The sequence below is a fragment of the Bufo bufo genome, chromosome 5 (assembly GCF_905171765.1).
Source record: "Bufo bufo chromosome 5, aBufBuf1.1, whole genome shotgun sequence".
Lineage (NCBI taxonomy): Eukaryota > Metazoa > Chordata > Amphibia > Anura > Bufonidae > Bufo > Bufo bufo.
This window is the reverse complement of record NC_053393.1, coordinates 310,899,041-310,914,539: the sequence shown is the minus strand read 5'-3', so window position 1 is coordinate 310,914,539 and position 15,499 is coordinate 310,899,041. Positions and strand designations below refer to the sequence as shown.

The 15,499-nt window shown below is 48.1% G+C and overlaps 1 protein-coding gene across 1 annotated transcript in view; it reads left to right on the top strand.

The window, feature by feature from the left end:
* The first annotated feature begins 1,434 nt into the window (after positions 1-1,434).
* The window catches only part of LOC121002677 (polypeptide N-acetylgalactosaminyltransferase 4-like), a 108,994-nt gene continuing 94,929 nt past the window's right edge, over positions 1,435-15,499 (top strand). The window contains exon 1 of the mRNA XM_040434107.1: positions 1,435-1,582. The gene's annotated coding sequence lies outside the window, so the exon portion shown is untranslated. The remainder of the gene's footprint in view (positions 1,583-15,499) is intronic.

Sequence of the window (15,499 nt, the reverse complement as noted above, 5' to 3'; positions counted from 1 at the left end):
AGAGATCAGAATAGCAGTCAGAGCTGTGCCCCCGGGCAGACTGTTCTGCTATGGTCTTCTCCAAGAATGTCGCCATTCAGAGGCAGTACACCGCTGTGCAGTTGCCGCCGGTCAGAGGCAGTGCGGTTGTTGTACGCTGGTCAGAGGCAGTGCGGTCGCTGGGCGCCGCCGGTCAGAGGCAGTGCGGTCGCTGGGCGCCGCCGGTCAGAGGCAGTGCGGTCGCTGGGCGCCGCCGGTCAGAGGCAGTGCGGTCGCTGGGCGCCGCCGGTCAGAGGCAGTGCGGTCGCTGGGGCAGTGCGGTCGCTGGACGCCGCCGGTCAGAGGCAGTGCGGTCGCTGGACGCCACCGGTCAGAGGCAGTGCGGTCGCTGGACGCCGCCGGTCAGAGGCAGTGCGGTCGCTGGACGCCGCCGGTCAGAGGCAGTGCGGTCGTTGTACGCCGCCGGTCAGAGGCAGTGCGGTCGCTGGACGCCGCCGGTCAGAGGCAGTGCGGTCGCTGGACGCCGCCGGTCAGAGGCAGTGCGGTCGCTGGGGCAGTGCGGTCGCTGGACGCCGCCGGTCAGAGGCAGTGCGGTCGCTGGACGCCGTCGGTCAGAGGCAGTGCGGTCGCTGGACGCCGCCGGTCAGAGGCAGTGCGGTCGCTGGACGCCGCCGGTCAGAGGCAGTGCGGTCGCTGGACGCCGCCGGTCAGAGGCAGTGCGGTCGCTGGACGCCGCCGGTCAGAGGCAGTGCGGTCGCTGGACGCCGCCGGTCAGAGGCAGTGCGGTCGCTGGACGCCGCCGGTCAGAGGCAGTGCGGTCGCTGGACGCCGCCGGTCAGAGGCAGTGCGGTCGCTGGACGCCGCCGGTCAGAGGCAGTGCGGTCGCTGGACGCCGCCGGTCAGAGGCAGTGCGGTCGCTGGACGCCGCCGGTCAGAGGCAGTGCGGTCGCTGGACGCCGCCGGTCAGAAGCAGTGCGGTCGCTGTACGCCGCCGGTCAGAGGCAGTGCGGTCGTTGTACGCCGCCGGTCAGAGGCAGTGCTGTTGTTGTACGCCGCCGGTCAGAGGCAGTGCGGTCGCTGTACGCTGCCGGTCAGAGGCAGTGCGGTCGTTGTACGCTGCCGGTCAGAGGCAGTGCGGTTGTTGTACGCTGCCGGTCAGAGGCAGTGCGGTTGTTGTACGCTGCCGGTCAGAGGCAGTGCGGTTGTTGTACGCCGCCGGTCAGAGGCAGTGCGGTTGTTGTACGCCGCCGGTCAGAGGCAGTGCGGCTCTTGCCTGAGGTAAATGTCGCTCTGGTAACTGGAGGCGTTCTCGTGTCTCCCTACCGCCTGTTTCTACTCCCCACAAGAATCACCGCCCTGTCCTCATTCTGTGAGGGTCAGAGCTCCCAGCCAGCCACATGATCTGGAGGAAAGCGGAGGAGGGAGGGTCCACTGTGGTTAGAGAGGAGGGGCGGCCATAGACACGTCAGGAGGGCTCCGAGAAAGTGAAAGGAAGCGGCTACACGGGGATAGGAGCAGTGCACTTCCCCTGGACTGGCGGTGCTAAGTGCCCATAGAGCTCCCCATAACGGCGGGGATGTGTCCCTGGTGTGCAGCCTACACTGTGAGTATCCTGGGGTGGGGGGCACACTTGCCACTGGCAGCCGTCACTGCCACATAATGGGGAGGTGTGGGCTCTAGGACCGACTGCTCCCTGTGCTTATCTACAGCGTACATAGGTAGAGCAAGGTGCACAGGTGTCACCAGCCCTGACACTGGGAAGACTGATGTCTGTGTATGTGGTGCCTATGTGACTCCATACATCCACTCTGTCTGTGTATATACTGTATGTAGTGCCTATGTGACTCCATACATCCACTCTGTCCGTGTATATACTGTATGTAGTGCCTATGTGACTCCATACATCCACTCTGTCTGTGTATATACTGTATGTGGTACCTATGTGACTCCATACATCCACTCTGTCTGTGTATATACTGTATGTAGTGCCTATGTGACTCCATACATCCACTCTGTCTGTGTATATACTGTATGTGGTACCTATGTGACTCCATACATCCACTCTGTGTATATACTGTATGTAGTGCCTATGTGACTCCATACATCCACTCTGTCTGTGTATATACTGTATGTGGTGCCTATGTGACTCCATACATACACTCTGTGTATATACTGTATGTAGTGCCTATGTGACTCCATACATCCACTCTGTCTGTGTATATACTGTATGTGGTGCCTATGTGACTCCATACATCCACTCTAATGTCTGTGTATATACTGTATGTGGTGCCTATGTGACTCCATACATCCACTCTGTCTGTGTATATACTGTATGTAGTGCCTATGTGACTCCATACATCCACTCTGTCTGTGTATATACTGTATGTAGTGCCTATGTGACTCCATACATCCACTCTGTCTGTGTATATACTGTATGTAGTGCCTATGTGACTCCATACATCCACTCTAATGTCTGTGTATATACTGTATGTGGTGCCTATGTGACTCCATACATCCACTCTGATATCTGTGTATGTACTGTATGTGGTGCCTATATCACTCACTGTATGTACCCCAAAAATAGGCAGATTATCCCAAAAAACAATAAGCCCCCACACAGCTCCTTCGAGAAAAGAAAAACTGTGAAAATGCAACATGTAGCCTTTAAACCAGGCATGCTCAACCTGCAGCCCTCCAGCTGTTGTAAAACTACAACTCCCACAATGCCCTGCTGTAGGCTGATGGCTGTAGGCTGTTCAGGCATGCTGGGAGTTGTAGTTTTGCAACAGCTGGAGGGCCGCAGGTTGAGCATGCCTGCTTTAAACCATCAAAATCTGCGCTGTAAAGCCAAAAGTGGTCTGTCCCTTCTGAACCCTGCTGCGTACCCAAACAGCAGTTTACATACACATTTAAGGCATTTCAGTGCCCAATAGAACCCGCCAATTTTTAAAGGGTGTGATGTGTTTTAGATGGCACTAGCTGAGCACAGCATATTGGGCATTTAAATTGAAATTTTCATTTTGCACAGCCCCCTGATCATTAATTTCCGCACAACACCTGTGATGTCAAAATGCTCAGTCCACCCTTAATGAATAACTTGAGGGTGTAGTTTCCAAAAAGGGGTCATTCCCACTGTATAGGTACATCTGCATATGTGATGTAGTAGTCGAAAACCATTCCAGCAAAATCCATGCTCCAAAACTCAAATAGCGCTCCTTCCCTTCTGAGCGCTACGTGGGCACAACATATTGGGCACTGAAATGCCATATATGTGGAAAAATTGCAATATTCACTTTGCACCCTCTGCTGTGAATTAATTTTTGTTAACCCCTGTAGGGTCAAAATGCTTACTTACACCCCTTGGTAAATTGTGAGGGCTGTGGTTTCTGGTTGTGTTTGTTAAATCAACATTTTACTGTTATTATTCTATGAAACACCTATGGGGTCAAGGCACTAATTAAACCATTCAATAAATTCCTTGAGTGGTTTATTTTCCAAAATGAGTCAACTTTTTGGGGATTTTCTCTCTAGGGGTACCTCAGGGTCTCTCCAGATGTGGCATAATGCCAGAACACCATTCCAGCAAAATCTGCCCTCCAAAAGCTATAAGGCGCTCCTTCCTTTCTGAGCCTTGCCTTATGTCCATACAGCACTTTATGAACGCATATGGGGTGTTGCTTTGTTTAGTCAAAAATGGGTAAAAAATAGAGATGAGCGAATCTAAGTTCACGAAGTGGAATTTGATCCGAATTTCAGGAAAAATTTGATTCGCTCAGAATTAGCTCACGCTTCGTGGTAAAGAATCACATTTTTACCTAAAAAGGCTGGTGCATATGTTAGGACATATAGCAAAGAACGCTGGGAACGAGGGATCACCCACAATGCCATGCATGCAGCCAATCAGCAGCCAGCCCTGTAATGTCACAGACCTATAAATAGCCTCAGCCATCTTGGATTCAGCCATTTTCCAATGTACTTAGTGCAGGGAGAGAGGTCAGCAGGCACTAGGGACAGTGGTAGGAAAGACTTGAAAACTTTTATTTTGCTGAATAGAAGTTAAGGGAAAAAGCATTAAAAGTATAGGGAAAGGATAGGGAGGAATCATTACACAGTATTGAATCAGAAGAGGGTTCAATAGGGGAGGTTACAGCCTGGGTAATAGGAACAATCCGATTACACCTTGCTGCACTGACTGGGTATCACGGTCGGCGTGGCTATCACATACGTGACACAGAGGGAGGGAACGAGGAAGGCCCTGCCCAAGTGAGAGGGAAGATGGTGACCCCTGACTCACCTGGCGGCTGGCACCTGGCTGCCCTGACGTCCCTAGACGGGTTCCTCACCCGTACGCCGATCACGTGCCTAAAGCCCTGAGCTGAGCCCTAGGTAGTGAACAGGGCGATGGGAACACTAGTCCGCACCACTAACTCTAAGGGAAAACACCAAGGGGAGGACAGACAACACAGACTCAACATATATTCCCAGGTGGGCGACAACAGGAGACAACAATAAGCCAAACAGGGATCCGGAGGGTAGCACACAGGAACAACAACCAGGATTAACCACTCCAGTGGGTCAGTATAGATGTCCAGGCAGGAAGCTCTATAACTGGCAACTAGAGAAGTGTGAGGGGAGAATATAAGGAGGTAGGGAGTGGCAGACACGAAACAGCTGAGGAGGAGAAGCTACGGATCCCTGAGAGAGACAAAAAGGATAGCAAGGCAAACACAGAAAACAATAACTAAGAAACACCGTGATCTTTAGATATAGAGCGCGCAGCCACCCGCTGCGACTTCCTGACCCCGGGTATAACGGAGTCAGACGTGGCTCTTGATACCCTCGTGACACTGGGGATCCAAATTGCAATTATACTGCTGCTTTCAGGTTTGCAATAGATGATACCTCTAATTCCAGAAAACCATTCTTTTTATTGGGGTGCAAGTGCTATGTGATACAGCCATTAACAGGGTGTATTACTAGGAAATATTTCCATGTCTTTTTAGCTCTTATGCTGTGCAGTTATACACTCACCTAAAGAATTATTAGGAACACCTGTTCTATTTCTCATTAATGCAATTATCTAGTCAACCAATCACATGGCAGTTGCTTCAATGCATTTAGGGGGTGGTCCTGGTCAAGACAATCTCCTGAACTCCAAACTGAATGTCAGAATAGGAAAGAAAGGTGATTTAAGCCATTTTGAGCGTGGCATGGTTGTTGGTGCCAGACGGGCCGGTCTGAGTATTTCACAATCTGCTCAGTTACTGGGATTTTCAGGCACAACCATTTCTAGGGTTTACAAAGAATGGTGTGAAAAGGGAAAAACATCCAGTATGCGGCAGTCCTGTGGGCAAAAATGCCTTGTGGATGCTAGAGGTCAGTGGAGAATGGGCCGACTGATTCAAGCTGATAGAAGAGCAACGTTGACTGAAATAACCACTCGTTACAACCGAGGTTTGCAGCAAAGCATTTATGAAGCCACAACACGCACAACCCACTCCCGACTCAGGGAGTTAGTGACGATAAATAGCAATACAGGACTCTTAAGATGCCATGTTATTGGAATGATTAATAAAAAATTATAGGGAATGTCACTGCGGTATTTTGGATTTGGAAACGTTAGCCAGGAGAGGCCCTGCTGCCGCTTTGTTGACTCTAGATAACTTCTGCCTGATCGCACGTCCCTGTGACGTCCATGATCCATTTGGATATCTTCTGTATAAACTTTCGATGTTCTTTTCTGAGCCTACCATGTTGATCACGGTTAGCGGCGAATCAGGGTTCCACGCCGGAGAGGGAGTGTGAGAAAGGGAGACCTCGTCCAAGGGAGGTCAATGGCTGCAATGGGATGAAGCGGAAATGTGGGACAAGTTATTAAAGCAGAAGGATCGAATGAAAGGGTCAATTAAAGACGAATTTTAGAAATTTAAGTCCCTGTCACCTATGCAGAGCAGGGGTTTTTAATCGCCAGAAATGGGTTAATGTCACCCACCAATGGAACAGATTATTTTTAAAAAAAAATCGGTCCCTGTCACCTATGCAGAGCAGGGGTTTATTGACGGCAAAAATTGTAAAATGTCACCCAAGAATGTAACAGAAAAATTATTGAAATTTATTAACCAGTCTACTAGGTAGAGCAGGGGTCTATCACACCCGAAAATTTAAGACAAATTTGTGAAATGACAAAATAAAATGCGTACAAATTATGAGGTGGAGGTCCATATGGAGTAGGAGTTTGAGGAGGCGGTGAACGTAGCGGTGTAGGTGGACGCAGCGATGGAGGAGGACGAGGTAGCCAACACTGGTTTTTGGTTTTAATTCACAATCCAAAAGAGTGTGAAATATCCAAAATACAAGAATGAGCAATTGCGCTGTAATATAACAATGGCTGGTTAAGGCCGGTATACATGCCTATTCTGCACAAGGTACGGACAAGTTCTGTGGGATCCATGCCTGGTTCATTTTAATGAACATTGACTGTGGACAGGCGGCTGCGCTTGTCTGTGATAACGCCCCCTGCCGTGCTAAACACACGTCCAGATAATACACTGGCTGCAGGGCAGGCCAGCACCTCCTAGGCGTAAAGGGCAAGCTCAGGCCATGTGCCCACTTTGGAGACCCAGAAGTTGAAAGGGGCAGACCCATCATTCAGTACGTGTAGTTGTGTGCACACATACTGCTCCACCATGTTTCTGAAATACTGCCTCCTGCTAAGACGTTCCATATCAGCTGGTGGTGCTGGTTGTTGTGGTGTGCTGACAAAGCTTTTCCACTTTTCGGCCATGCTAACCCTGCCTTCTGAGGTGCTGGCGGTGCCCCAGCTGCGTTGGCGACCTCTTACTCCTCCTCTGCCTTCGCCTTGTGCTTCCACTGTGCCTCTGCTGTCAGGTGGGAATGCCACCAGCAGCGCGTCTACCAGCGTGCGCTTGTAATCGAGCATCTTACGATTACGCTCCAGTGAGGGAATTAAGGACGGTACGTTGTCCTTGTAACGGGAATCCAGCAGCGTGGCCACCCAGTAATCAGCACAAGTTAGAATGTGGGGAACTCGGCGGTCGTTGCGGAGACACTGCAGCATGTAATCGCTCATGTGTGCCAGGCTGCCCAGAGACAACGAAAAGCTATCCTCTGTGGGAGGTGTATCATCTGTGTCCTCTGTATCCCCCCAGCCACGCACCAGTGATGGCCATGAGCTGGTCTAGGTGCCACCCTACTGTGAACATGGTTCCTCCTCCTCCACCTCTTCATCCTCCAGAAATGTGCCCTGGCTGGACAATTGTATACCTGGCGTTTTTGGGTGCAGGAACCCACCCTCGGAGCCAATTGTGAATGACTGGCCGGAAACCCTATGAAATCCCTCTTCCTGTGCCACATCCTCTTCCATCATCGCCAGCAGCGTTTTTTCAAGGAGGCATAGAAGTGGGATAGTAATGCTGAGAACGGCGTTATCGGCACTGGCCATGTTGGTGGAGTACTCAAAACAGCGCAACAAGGAACACAGGTCTCGCATGGAGGCCCAGTAATGGGTGGTGAAGTGGTGCTGTTCCGCAGAGCGACTCACCCGTGTGTACTGCAGCGGAAACTCCACTATCGCCTGCTGGTGCTCGCAGCATGTGCAAGGTGGAGTTCCACCTTGTGGGCATGTCGCATATGAGGCGGTGAGCGGAAGGCCGAAGTTATGCTGCAGCGCTGACAGGCGAGCAGCAGCAGGGTGAGAACGCCGAAAGCGCGCACAGACGGCCCGCACTTTCTGCAGCAGCTCTGACATATCGGGGTAAGTTTTAAGGAATCTCTGCACCACCAAATTCAGCACATGCACCAGGCAAGGGATGTGCGTCAAACCGGCTAGTCCCAGAGCTGCTACGAGATTTCTCCAATTATCGCACACCACCAGGTCGGGCTTGAGGCTCACTGGCACCAACTACTCATCGGTCTGTTGTTCAAGGCCTGTCCACAGCTCCTGCGCGGTGTGGGGTTTGTCCCTGCCTGCTGTCGTTTACCCCTGGCTGTGCTGAAGTTGGTGGTGAAGGTGTTATGCTGACCGGATGAGGAAGCGGAGTAGGAGGAGGATGCAACAGGAGGCAAACTGAAGCGCCCTGCAATCCTCGGTGGTGGAAGGACATGTGCCAAACTGCTATCCGCCTCAGGCCCAGCCGCCACTGCATTTACCCAGTGTGCTGTTAGGGAGATATAACGTCCCTGACAGTGCTTACTGGTCCACGTATCCGTAGTGAGGTCCACCTTGCCACAGATGGCGTTGCGCAATGCACACCTGATTTTGTCCCCCACTTGGTTGTGCATGGAAGGGATGGCACGCCTGGAAAAGTAGTGGCGGCTGGGCACGACTTACTGTGGGACAGCCACCGCCATAAGGCTTTTAAAGCTCTCCGTCTCCACTAGATGGAATGACAGCATTTCAAAGGCCAGTAATTTTGAAATGCTGGCATTCAGGGCCAGGGATAGTGGGTGGGTAGGGGGGTACTTCTTCTTTCGCTCCAGTGTTTGGGAGATGGAGAGCTGAACGCTTCCGTGGGACATTGCGGAGATGCTTGGTGACCCAGGTGGTGGTGTTGCTGGAAGATCCTCTGTTTGCGGGGTGGCAGGTTCCACTGTCACTCCAGAGGTGGAAGAAGAGACCGAGACTGCAGCAGAAGAGGAAGCAGGAGGAGCCAGAGACCTTTCTTGGTTTTTGAGGTGTCTACTCCTCTTTAGCTCGTGCTTTGCACTTAGATGCATGGTCATGCAGGTTGTGCTCAGGTTGAGAACGTTTATGCCTCGCTTCAGGCTCTGATTGCACAGCGTGCAAACCACTCGTGTCTTGTCGGCAGCACATTGTCTGAAGAACTGCCATGCCAGGGAACTCCTTGGAGCTGGCTTTGGTGTGCTCGGTCCCTTGCTGCGGTGGGCAGTAGCAGGCGTACTGTCTAGGGATTGGCCGCTCCGCTTTTGCACCCTGCTCCAACTTCTGCTGTGCAGGTCGCTCTGTGAGACCACCGCCTCTTCCTCCGAACTACACAGGTCACTCGCATGACCTTGATTCCATGTGGGGTCGAGGACCTCATCGTCCTCCACATCATCTTCGACCCAGTCTTCACCCCTTCCGTCGTCTGTCAGTCTGCACACTTTCAAAAGCCCCAGCAGTTGGCACCTGTGTTTCGTCTTCATCCGAGACTTGCTGCAATAGTCCTCCTATGTACTCATCTTGAAACATAAGTGGTTGGGCATCGGTGCACTCAAAGCTAGGTGGATGGCCCTGGGAAACCCTGCTAACAGAGTCATCAAAAAGCAGAAGAGACTGCTGCATGACTTGGGGCTCAGACTGCTTGGCTGATTTGCAAGGGGGGGAGGTGAAAGACTGATGGACATCGGCTGCAGGTGCCAACTCTGATCTTTCAGCAGGAAACTGGGTGGGAGACAATGTGAAGGAACTGGAGGCACTGTCACCAACCCCATCTACTATCGCCTCGCCTGTACTTGTTCTGACCTCACCATTTGTAGAGCTGCATTAGGCCCGACCAAATACCGCTGAAGGCTCTGTCGCCTACTCGCACCTGAGGAAGGTGTTTCACTTGTTCATGTAGCTGGCACAGATCGACCACATCCTCTCCCTGCAACAGGAGCTCCACCAGCAGCACCACGACCGGGGCCACATTCCTTATTTGACGCTCTCCTCATATTTCTCAAATTTAGGATCTTGCCCAAAATGGGTATTTATTTAATACCAGAATAGCACAGCAGTATGTAAAGGGTGTATCTCACAATGACAGATGCAGCAAAGGCTGCAAAATTAAGATTTTTTCCCTAAATGGGTGTTTTTTTAATACCAGAATATGACAGCAGTATATAACGCTTGAATTTCACATGTACAGATGCAGACAAGGCAGCAAATTTGCCCAAAATAGGTGTTTTTTTTAAATTTTTTATACCAGAATAGCACAGCAGTATCTAAAGCGTGTATATCACAATGACAGATGCAGACAAGGCCGCAAATTAAGTATTTTGCCTTAAATGGGTGTTTTTGAAAACCCAGAAAACTATAGCTGTATTTCTAACTTAAATTGCACACTGACTAATGCGACAGAGCCCCAGATGGAGAGTATTGCCAAAAACTGGTGTTTTTTCAAAGCCAGAAAATTATTGAAGTATTTCAAGCTTGTTTTTAACAATCACAGATGCAGCAAAGGCTGCAATATTAAGTATTTTGCCCCATGTTTTTTTTTTTTTTTTTACTAACAGAATATGACAGCAGTATATAACGCTTGAATTTCACACATACAGATGCAGCAAGGGTTTTAAAATTAAGTATTTTGCCCAAAAAGGGTGTTTTTTAACCACCTCCGGACCGCCTAACGCAGGATCGCGTTCCGGAGGTGGCAGCCCTGCGCACAGTCACGCATATACGCGTCATCTCGCGAGACGCGAGACTTCCTGTGAACGTGCGCACACAGGCGCGCGCGCTCACAGGAACGGAAGGTAAGCGAGTTGATCTCCAGCCTGCCAGCGGCGATCGTTCGCTGGCAGGCTGGAGATGTGTTTTTTTTAACCCCTAACAGGTATATTAGACGCTGTTTTGATAACAGCGTCTAATATACCTGCTACCTGGTCCTCTGGTGGTCCCCTTTTTTTGGATCGACCACCAGAGGACACAGGTAGCTCAGTAAAGTAGCACCAAGCACCACTACACTACACTACACCCCCCCCCCCCCCGTCACTTATTAACCCCTTATTAGCCCCTGATCACCCCATATAGACTCCCTGATCACCCCCCTGTCATTGATTACCCCCCTGTCATTGATCACCCCCCTGTAAAGCTCCATTCAGATGTCCGCATGATTTTTACGGATGCACTGATAGATGGATCGGATCCGCAAAACGCATCCGGACGTCTGAATGAAGCCTTACAGGGGCATGATCAATGACTGTGGTGATCACCCCATATAGACTCCCTGATCACCCCCCTGTCATTGATTACCCCCCTGTCATTGATTACCCCCCTGTAAAGCTCCATTCAGACGTCCGCATGATTTTTACGGATGCACTGATAGATGGATCGGATCCGCAAAACGCATCCGGACGTCTGAATGAAGCCTTACAGGGGCGTGATCAATGACTGTGGTGATCACCCCATATAGACTCCCTGATCACCCCCCTGTCATTGATCACCCCCCTGTCATTGATCAACCCCCCTGTCATTGATCAACCCCCCTGTCATTGATCACCCCTCTGTAAGGCTCCATTCAGATATTTTTTTGGCCCAAGTTAGCGGAATTTATTTATTTTTTTCTTACAAAGTCTCATATTCCACTAACTTGTGTCAAAAAATAAAATCTCACATGAACTCACCATACCCCTCACGGAATCCAAATGCGTAAAATTTTTTAGACATTTATATTCCAGACTTCTTCTCACGCTTTAGGGCCCCTAGAATGCCAGGGCAGTATAAATACCCCACATGTGACCCCATTTCGGAAAGAAGACACCCCCAGGTATTCCGTGAGGGGCATATTGAGTCCATGAAAGATTGAAATTTTTGTCCCAAGTTAGCGGAACGGGAGACTTTGTGAGAAAAAAATTAAAAATATCAATTTCCGCTAACTTGTGCCAAAAAAAAAAAATTTCTATGAACTCGCCATGCCCCTCATTGAATACCTTGGGGTGTCTTCTTTCCAAAATGGGGTCACATGTGGGGTATTTATACTGCCCTGGCATTCTAGGGGCCCCAAAGCGTGAGAAGAAGTCTGGTATCCAAATGTCTAAAAATGCCCTCCTAAAAGGAATTTGGGCACCTTTGCGCATCTAGGCTGCAAAAAAGTGTCACACATCTGGTATCGCCGTACTCAGGAGAAGTTGGGGAATGTGTTTTGGGGTGTCATTTTACATATACCCATGCTGGGTGAGAGAAATATCTTGGTCAAATGCCAACTTTGTATAAAAAAATGGGAAAAGTTGTCTTTTGCCAAGATATTTCTCTCACCCAGCATGGGTATATGTAAAATGACACCCCAAAACACATTCCCCAACTTCTCCTGAATACGGCGATACCACATGTGTGACACTTTTTTGCAGCCTAGGTGGGCAAAGGGGCCCATATTCCAAAGAGCACCTTTAGGATTTCACAGGTCATTTACCTACTTACCACACATTAGGGCCCCTGGAAAATGCCAGGGCAGTATAACTACCCCACAAGTGACCCCATTTTAGAAAGAAGACACCCCAAGGTATTCCGTGAGGGGCATGGCGAGTTCCTAGAATTTTTTATTTTTTGTCACAAGTTAGTGGAAAATGCTTATTTTTTTTTTTATTTTTTTTTCATACAAAGTCTCATATTCCACTAACTTGTGACAAAAAATAAAAAGTTCCATGAACTCACTATGCCCATCAGCGAATACCTTGGGGTCTCTTCTTTCCAAAATGGGGTCACTTGTGGGGTAGTTATACTGCCCTGGCATTCTAGGGGCCCAAATGTGTGGTAAGGAGTTTGAAATCAAATTCTGTAAAAAATGACCTGTGAAATCCGAAAGGTGCTCTTTTGAATATGGGCCCCTTTGCCCACCTAGGCTGCAAAAAAGTGTCACACATCTGGTATCTCCGTAATCGGGAGAAGTTGGGGAATGTGTTTTGGGGTGTCATTTTACATATACCCATGCTGGGTGAGAGAAATATCTTGGCAAAAGACAACTTTTCCCATTTTTTTATACAAAGTTGGCATTTGACCAAGATATTTATCTCACCCAGCATGGGTATATGTAAAAAGACACCCCAAAACACATTCCTCAACTTCTCCTGAATACAGAGATACCAGATGTGTGACACTTTTTTGCAGCCTAGGTGGGCAAAGGGGCCCACATTCCAAAGAGCACCTTTCGGATTTCACAGGTCATTTACCTACTTACCACACATTTGGGCCCCTAGAATGCCAGGGCAGTATAACTACCCCACAAGTGACCCCATTTTGGAAAGAAGAGACCCCAAGGTATTCGCTGATGGGCATAGTGAGTTCATGGAAGTTTTTATTTTTTGTCACAAGTTTGTGGAATATGAGACTTTGTATGAAAAAAAAAAAAAAAAAAAAAAATAAGCATTTTCCACTAACTTGTGACAAAAAATAAAAAATTCTAGGAACTCGCCATGCCCCTCACGGAATACCTTGGGGTGTCTTCTTTCCAAAATGGGGTCACTTGTGGGGTAGTTATACTGCCCTGGTATTCTAGGGGCCCAAATGTGTGGTAAGGAGTTTGAAATCAAATTCAGGAAAAAATGAGGAGTGAAATCCGAAAGGTGCTCTTTGGAATATGGGCCCCTTTGCCCACCTAGGCTGCAAAAAAGTGTCACACATCTGGTATCCCCGTACTCAGGAGAAGTTGAGGAATGTGTTTTGGGGTGTCTTTTTACATATACCCATGCTGGGTGAGATAAATATCTTGGTCAAATGACAACTTTGTATAAAAAAATGGGAAAAGTTGTCTTTTGCCAAGATATTTCTCTCACCCAGCATGGGTATATATAAAATGACACCCCAAAACACATTCCCCACCTTCTCCTGAGTACGGAGATACCAGATGTGTGACACTTTTTTGTCAGCCTAGGTGGGCAAAGGGGCCCATATTCCAAAGAGCACCTTTCGGATTTCACAGGTCATTTTTTACAGAATTTGATTTCAAACTCCTTACCACACATTTGGGCCCCTAGAATGCCAGGGCAGTATAACTACCCCACAAGTGACCCCATTTTGGAAAGAAGAGACCCCAAGGTATTCGCTGATGGGCATAGTGAGTTCATAGAACTTTTTATTTTTTGTCACAAGTTAGTGGAATATGAGACTTTGTAAGAAAAAAAAAAAATCATCATTTTCCGCTAACTTTTGACAAAAAATAAAAAGTTCTATGAACTCACTATGCCCATCAGCGAATACCTTAGGGTGTGTACTTTCAGAAATGGGGTCATTTGTGGGGTGTTTGTACTGTCTGGGCATTGTAGAACCTCAGGAAACATGACAGGTGCTCAGAAAGTCAGAGCTGCTTCAAAAAGCGGAAATTCACATTTTTGTACCATAGTTTGTAAACGCTATAACTTTTACCCAAACCATTTTTTTTTTTTACCCAAACATTTTTTTTTTATCAAAGACATGTAGAACTATAAATTTAGAGCAAAATTTCTATATGGATGTCGTTTTTTTTGCAAAATTTTACAACTGAAAGTGAAAAATGTCATTTTTTTGCAAAAAAATCGTTAAATTTCGATTAATAACAAAAAAAGTAAAAATGTCAGCAGCAATGAAATACCACCAAATGAAAGCTCTATTAGTGAGAAGAAAAGGAGGTAAAATTCATTTGGGTGGTAAGTTGCATGACCGAGCAATAAACGGTGAAAGTAGTGTAGGTCAGAAGTGTAAAAAGTGGCCTGGTCTTTCAGGGTGTTTAAGCACTGGGGGCTGAGGTGGTTAAAACCCAGAAAAATAAAACTGTATTTCTAGCTTAAATTGCTCACTGACTAATGTGGCAGAGGCCCAAGATGGAGAGTATTGCATAAAATGGCTGCCGCCGCCCACCTAACTAACAGACGGATAAAAGTTATTTTTCTGTGTCACTGGGCTCAGGGCAGGGTAAAAAGATTGTGCACTGCACCCACACAACTAAATCTATGTAGATCGCTGAGTTCAATTGCAGTTCTGATTAAAGATTCTGTCCTATTCTCTCCCTCACAGAGATTGACGTGCAGCGCTAAGTGACTCCAGCTTATATAGAGGCTGGGTCACATGCTGCACTGGCCAATCACAGCCATGCCATTAGTAGGCATGGCTGTGATGTCTTCTAAGGGCACAGAGTTAAACGCTTGTTGATTGGCTGCTCTGCAGCCTTTCAAAAAGCGCCAATAAATGGTCAAACACCGAACCCAAACTTTTACTGAAATGTTCGAGTCCAAGAATCCTAAAGTTCGGGTTCGCTCAATCCTACTTATCAGCTGTTGTGAGCTAGGCGAAGCTGGCCCCCCCTTCCTCCCTTCAATCGGCACAAACAAAAACTCCAATATGTTTCTTTAATGCTACGTTTGTACTGTTTTGTGCCGCAAAAATTAACATTTGTGCAGCTTTTATTTTAAAGATAATAGCAATTGTTTGTTTTAAGATCATGACATCACCAGCCCCCCTACAACAGCAAAAAGACATGAAACTTGCTGGATGGTTAGTGCTACGTTTGTGCAGTTTAAATCTCCATTCCTTCCGTTGTCAAGTTATTAACCATTTATTAAAAGGTCACCCAGCCCCCACCACAGTCAAAAGACACGAAACCGGGCTGGTTGGTTAGTGCTACGTTTGTGCTGTAAAAATTAACATTTGTGCTGCTTTCATTTGTAAGATAATAGCATCTCATCAAGGCCATTTTTGTAGTTGCTTTAAGTTAAGCGAAGGCTGTGATGAAATGGGGAAAGCCACTAATGTCAGTCATGCAAAATCTTCCTGAAAAAAAGAATCGCTAAAGGATGTGTCAATTTGCTCGCTGAAGAGTCTGTTTTGTTTTAA